The 6,000-nt window shown below is 48.8% G+C and overlaps 1 protein-coding gene across 2 annotated transcripts in view; it reads right to left on the bottom strand.

The window, feature by feature from the left end:
* Positions 1–861: 861 nt before the first annotated feature.
* Positions 862–6,000, bottom strand: part of Foxo3 (forkhead box O3) — a 92,457-nt gene continuing 87,318 nt past the window's right edge. For both annotated transcript variants that reach the window (XM_050120493.1, XM_050120492.1), the window contains exon 4: positions 862–5,235. The gene's annotated coding sequence lies outside the window, so the exon portion shown is untranslated. The remainder of the gene's footprint in view (positions 5,236–6,000) is intronic.

Here is a 6,000-nt window from a genome sequence, read left to right as displayed (position 1 = left end):
ACCTGAGTATGAATCAGATTCATAGGGACTTTTCTTTTACATCAGATGTGGAAGCAGGGCCCATCACCCGGCCCTGGCTGATTTGGGGGCACAGCAGGGACACAACACACCTAGTGCCTATCACAGGCAAGGCTGGGCCAGGCCATAGAGCTTTCCTGAGGGTGTCACAAGGTTTGGCTACTGCCACACAGAAACTTAGTGATCACTGAAGGGATTTTAACTGTTTGTTGGCTTTGAGAACTTAAGTCTTGTAGCAACTGCCATTAGAGGTCTCTTTCATCTTTTGGGAACACAATCAGGGATGCTATGCCTTCCCCACTTGGATGCCAGAGGCTACAAGGGCTTTCTTTCCCTTTGTAAAAGGTTCAGTAACAGGAGGGAAACAGACCGGAGGCAGGGCTTACCCCAAGAGCCCAACTTGCAAACCTTCCACCTCCTTAAACCAAGATATGAACCAGGCTATATCTTAGGACCTTTAAACTAGTTCCTGGGGGTTTCTCCAAGTGCTGTAATTTTTATAACATGCATTATTAATTAAAGAAAAGATAGAGACAACTAAGGATAGTCTTGCAATGTTCTGTTCCTCCCAGCAGCACTGACAAAACCAGGAGTGAGCATAGACAGTGTTGGTTCTGCTGCTACCAGTCTGGAGGTTCGCCTCCATGTGCAGGAGGGCCCTGAGGATGACCAGTGGTTACTCACTTGACTCACGGGAGGAGAAATTCTTCCGTCATTCCTTTAAGCAGAGCCTGACTCCTGCCTTCACACTTCACAGCTTCTCTGGGACTCCTAGCCTGGGAAGTGATCTCACAGGGAGACTGCCACGGGCAGTGAGGACGACAGAGACAGCTGGGCAGGGAGCAGAGTGTCATCAATGCTTTATTTACATGCGTCACCATTGCTTTTACAAACTAGATTATGGTTGTAAATGGAATACACAGGCAATATCTACAGACACCAGGGAAGTAAGCATCTCTGGAAAGGGGCGGTTTTGCAAATCAAACTGGTTGATCCTTGAGAAGAAAGGCGGTAGGGCTAATTCATGGCAATGTATGAGACAAGGTCCTCAGGACTCAGAACGCAGCACGATAGTGGTAGCGTTGCGAGGGTGAGCTGCTTCGAACCCAACACGACGAACTGCTTCTTAGGTGTTTGGATATGGCCACACGCCACACTAAATTCTAGTTTGTGCGGGGGAGGAAGCAAGAAATCAAAACAGATAAGCCATTTTTACAGAAACTGTATACAGAATTATTTTTTCATTCATGCAACTTTTTTTTTCTTAAAAAAAAAAAAGTTAAACATGTGAAGCCCGAATGCACAAGACATTTCACACAATTCTTCTGGTCTCCTTCACATCTGTGCACGCTTCCCACATACATGATGTGCTAGGACAAGTATACAAGGCTGATTGCCAGGCAAGGAGATAATTTTAGAGAAATAAGTGACCAGACACATACATTTTTTTAAACCAGCTGCACAAGTATTCCTGGAGTGTGGCATAGGCCCTGTAATCGTAACTCATGAAAGAAATATACAAATGCATAAAACTCAGCAAGAGAAAATGCTTCATTCCTCGAATCTGCCTGTTATGCACTGAGGATTTAGTTAAAACGCCACACACTCTGTCAGCAACCCGGGCTCTCAGGTCATGTTTGACAGCCAGGATCCCACAAGCCATCCTTCCCACCTCATGGCCGGGGCCCCTGCTGTCCCCGCTCCCACAGCTGACTTCACTGTACCCCTGTACCCGTGACTGCTTTTCTACAAAAGGTCTGCTTTTAGTTGATGAAAGAACATTATTGTGCCTGATCATATGCTGTCCCCCAGAAACATCAAGAAAAAGGGAACCCATTCTGTATCACCTTTGGTTTTTTAGAGAGAAAAAGGAACTGTCTCTGTGTCCCCTCAGTCCAAGGGACAGGTGCAAGGCTTGCTTGCTCTCTCTCTGCTTTACTCTTGAAGGGCTTTTCCAAAAGACTCAAATGCTGCTTGTTCGTTCAGTGGCTGGTGCTCCTTATTCGTTCAGTGGCTGGTGCTCCTTAGGAAAAGGCAAAGTTGCTGTCCCTGTGACTTTGAACCTGTACGCGGGTTGGAAGTAGGTTGAAGTCACACCTGAGAGGGGACATAGCCTCTCCTGGGGAGTGAGCCAAGATGTCCTCTCCTCTGGCTGAGACAGCAGCACACACGATGCTGATCGTCAACCTAAAAACAAGGTTTTGTGCTCTCCCTGTGTGCATGGTCCTCCATTAGCAGGAGACTTAGGAACAAAATCCCATGGGCTTCAGCAGCCATTCCGTGCAGAGGACCCGGGGAAGCCCACCTCAGATGCACTCAGTAAGGAGCCCAGCGCCAGGATGGAGAGGGCTTGCATATGCTCGTCTCTAGCTTTGGTGGTGACGAAGAGAGCCACGGAGCCCGAGAGTGCTTTAGTCTTCAACAGTCGGCACCCCGCTGTCTACTGCCTGTCACCAGTGAACCGGACTCCCTACGAAGGTTCACACAGCCATTTCTCATCAGGATGCCATCACGGCAGCTGGCCCAGCCTGGGAGGTCACACGCTCATCTGCTCAGATTCTTTGCTACTCGGCAGACAATGAAAGCAGGGTTCTCACAGCAGGTGCAGAGGACCCGAGCTTCACCTCTGTGGATTCTGACTGCCATAGAATTGGGCTTCTCAGGGGAGCATGGCCTGTCTGTGGGGGGTCCCCTGAGGGGGGTATGCAAGGGTCCTGGGCCTGGCAGGCCTCAGCTCTCCACACAGCCCCTGTGTAGACTCTGTATTATTTTACAAAGGAAATTATAGCCAAGCATTTTGCCTCTGCTCTTCTGATCTGCCGAGCCTGCCCTGGCCTCACACTGCCCTTGCTTCAACTTATAATCTTTCTAGGACATTCTATGAAACTTGGTGCCTGACATCCAACGAACACTGGCAAAGAAAATAAATGAGAAGCCACGTGTCTAAAAGGACTTCAGCGTCTTCAAACTAGGGGCACACACTGGAGGGCTGCCTCTCTCACTCCCAGCGCCCATAAACTGCACAGCCCAGCAGCTATCTTCTTTAAGCTCGGGAGAGAATTCTCAGGGCCCTCCTGTTGGAAGCACTTGGGGTTCTCCCTTGTACCTGAGCTCTCTCTGCTCCCTCAGCTGCCACCCCCATGCACCCCACCAAGGAATCAGCACCCTGGGAAGCGAGGCCACCAGCCTTCTGCCTGAAATGACACAGGTCGCGTGGACAGCAGACTCCTGAAGAGTCAGGGAGTGGCTAACATCACCGTAAAGGAATGAAATAAGCAGGTACGGCCCGCTGGCAAGCAGACCACGTGACTACTACACACATTTTCAAAATCAGACTTTAAAAATGAAGACTATAAACGCGGAGCAGTTTGGATAAAGCAATGCGCTAGAGGTCTAGTAGAGCCACAACTGCGTGACAATGTACGGATTCCGGAGAAGGCGGACTGAAGTGGACAGGGCCATCGCTCAGACGTGATGATCCAGGCGAGGCAGAAAAGACGTGTGACAATACCAAATGGAACTCTCATTATGCTAGGGGCTGTGACTGCCACCGACGTCACCCCCAGGGGAGTTAGAAAGCAGAGGTGCACAAGGGGGCTGGTGGTGGGTGCGAGAGACTGGGTGGCACCCCTGTGTTGGTGCCCACTGCCACAGTGCGAGCAACAGCGAGAACTCGAGCAGGGAAACCGTGCTGGAACATTAGCCCACATTCCTAACACCATGCAGAAAGTTCCATTTTTGTACTGTACATGATAAAATATATTTATACACTTATATATGCCTAATGCTTTTTATGCAAGAAAAGAGTCTTCGTATATCACTTTGGAGAAGTGCGTGTATGCTGTGCTAACCAGGGCATCACCACACCAGTTTCTTACGTACCAAAGGTGTCCCCAACTGTCCACCAAAGGTGTCACGAGTACACTCACACTTTGCAGGTTAAACAGAAAGCACCTATACAGCACCATAACTTTTTGAAAACAAAACAAAAAATGAGATCCATAGAAGCAGAAAGTTTGGGAAAAAAAGTTTAAATGGCCTTATCTTGTATTTCCAAGTGTCACCTGTGCAATTACAACCTAAGCTTATATATATATCACCTTGTATGTTATTGCCTGTCACTCACACACTTCTAGAAAGATCAGAGTCTACACAGCAAGGCTGAAAGTAATCAAAAGATGTGCATGTTTCAAAAACAGTGAAGTCGGGCTTGCCTCGGTGCAGACTTGGCTTGCCTATTTCGTACGTTCCTCATGGCATGACCCAATGGCTCACCAGTAATCCCCTACCTTCTATGAAGCAAACCAGCTCACATTCCTTTTCTCTCTTCTCCTTGAAACTAAGCCCCTAGTGGCATTTGGCAATGAGCAGTAGCTGAACCTTCCTGAAGAGGTCCTGGTTCCTAAGAGCAGACACTGTCTACTGCATTAGCTGCGGCGAAGGACGGGACCAGAAGCCCTACACTGACCAGGCAGCTGTAGGGTGGGCCCTGGGGTCCCCGTCCACAGACCACCCCGACTCAGAACGGGAAACTCCTGGGTCAGATGCCTGCCTCCATTTGCTTTGCCTACGCGTAGTTCAGTTCTGGACGGGTGCGCAGAGCAAACAATTGTGCCATTGTTCAGTTTTTTTTTTTAAAAAAAGATAATTTTCTACCAAACAAAAGAAAAAAGAAAACCCCCTTTAGTTTATGTAATGCGTTAAGTTTGTGGAGTTCCACGGGCTCAAAAGCTTGTGATGCTCCAAGCCAGCCTGAGAACTGGTTCTGGCGCTTTCCTGCTTTTAAGTGTGCTAGGGGAGGGGTGGTTAGCCTTCTCAACAGAAAAATATTGCAAGTTACCATGTGTAAAAAACTCAGAGGGTCCAAGGGAAACCAACACAAAACAAAGCTTAACCTATCCCAGAAACCACCATGACAGTGGAGCAATGGAGAATGGCCTTTGGGGCGCCCGCTGAGCTCGGAAGGAAAACGGGGGGTGCTGAAGGGTGCTGTCCTCGCTGGCAGGTCACTCAGAGTTAGATTTTGCATACATTATAGAGTTCTGTTCCACGGGTAAGGGCTTCACCCAGGGCCAGGGCTGCTAACAGTCTCTGCTGGGTTAGGAAAATGGCGTGGGATTCACGAAGGTGTCAAGCTGTAAACGGTATCACTGTCCACTTGCTGGGAGCAGATTTGGCAAAGGGTTTTCTCTGTAGGTCTTCTGTCAGTGTGAGGGTCTAGAAGAGAAAAGAAAGCCAGAGTTCTTAAGGGTGTTCTGAAACTGACAGGAAGCAAGCTGAGGGGTGCTGCATCACCCCCTGCTCGCCTGAGCGCAGAGCCCAGGCTAAGCCTCCCAGGTCTGAAATCGAGATCAGCTCTTACCTTAGTTCTTATCACAGCACCCTAAGGCTAACAAGCCCAAAGGAGCTGGTATCTTGTACTCTGGAATGACCCCAACAAAGGCACACAGGGGTGTTTTTCGTGGGTCTTGTTAAGTTAGGGGCAGCCACGGTGTGGATGGGGCTCTGGTCTAGGTTTTGGACGAGCAAGCTGGTCACCCCGAGACGGCAGTACTTCTGCGGTTCTCCTGATCAGCCCAGGGGTGAACTCATCTTACTTGGCAGCCAAGGCTTAGGGAGATCCCATGGTGGAGGACCAAGTCATGCCAAGTGAGCTATCTTAGGAATTCTACTTTTTTTGTTTTTGTTTTTGTTTGTTTTCCCAAGACAGGGTTTCTCTGTGTAACAGCTCTGGTTTAGACTTCAAACTTTTTTGAAACAACAACATGTACAAAAACAAATTCCCACAGAACACCATTTTTCTTCCCCCTCAAGACAGGGTTTCTTTGTGTGGCCCTGGCTGTCCTGGAACTTGCTTTGTAGGCCAGGTTGGCCTCGAACTCACAAAGATCCGCTTGCTTCTGCCTCCTAAGTACTATTATTACTGGCGTGCGCCACCACCGCCTGGCCTCCCACAGAATATCTTGTTAACATAATTATTAC

This window comes from Alexandromys fortis, unplaced genomic scaffold, assembly GCF_014885135.2.
Source record: "Alexandromys fortis isolate MF-2015 unplaced genomic scaffold, M_Fortis_MF-2015_v1.1 scaffold_175, whole genome shotgun sequence".
Classification (NCBI taxonomy): domain Eukaryota; kingdom Metazoa; phylum Chordata; class Mammalia; order Rodentia; family Cricetidae; genus Alexandromys; species Alexandromys fortis.
Note: the sequence above shows the minus strand (reverse complement) of the source record. Positions and strands in the feature narration are given on the sequence as shown.